Here is a 769-nt window from a genome sequence, read left to right on the forward strand (position 1 = left end):
ATATATATTAAACAATGGGGTAAAAAATTGGATATTAATCAATACCAATTTAATACCAGGTAACTAGCACATATATATATATATATATATATATGTATGTATGTATATGTTTGTATGTCTGTGTTTGTCCCCCCAACATTGCTTGACAACCGATGCTGGTGTGTTTACGTCCCTGTAATCTAGCGGTTCGGCAAGAGAGAATGATAGAATAAGTACTAGGCTTACAAAGAATAAGTTCGGGGTCAATTTGCTCGACTAAAGGCGGTGCTCCATCATGGCTGCTGTCAAATGACTGAAACAAGTAAAAGAAGGAAAAAATATATATATTATATCTTCCTGAGTGTGTGTGTATTTGTTCTGAGAAACTTTGGTGCATACATATTTGAAAGAGTCAGGTTAGAATTAAAGAGTTACATATGCCGTGAACGATCTAGAACCTGTGAGTGAAAATTTGTTTGGTGGTTTGGTGAACATCTGGAGATAATGGTCAAATACTGCACATGGGGGTATAGGTTTTGTTGGTTTTCTGAGCTAATTAACTTTATTTATAGAAAGGTGGCAATATGTACATTAAGGCATTGGTGTTGAGTGGTGGAACTAAAAATCATGGGTGTGTATATATTAGAGGTGGGAGGGAAGATTGTTAGTTCAAGCAGAATGCTTATTTATATAGATGGTTAGATGTAAGACAACAAACAGAAAGAGATGAAAGAAGGCTAATATGTATGTCGGTGTGTGTATGTATGTGTATATATATGTGTGTTTATAT

The 769-nt window shown here is 34.7% G+C and overlaps 1 protein-coding gene across 2 annotated transcripts in view; it reads left to right on the plus strand.

The window, feature by feature from the left end:
- The window catches only part of LOC106867683 (prostaglandin G/H synthase 1), a 74,483-nt gene that overhangs the window by 20,855 nt on the left and 52,859 nt on the right, over positions 1–769 (plus strand). The gene's annotated exons all lie outside the window — the stretch shown is intronic.

The sequence above is a fragment of the Octopus bimaculoides genome, chromosome 27 (assembly GCF_001194135.2).
Source record: "Octopus bimaculoides isolate UCB-OBI-ISO-001 chromosome 27, ASM119413v2, whole genome shotgun sequence".
NCBI lineage: Eukaryota > Metazoa > Mollusca > Cephalopoda > Octopoda > Octopodidae > Octopus > Octopus bimaculoides.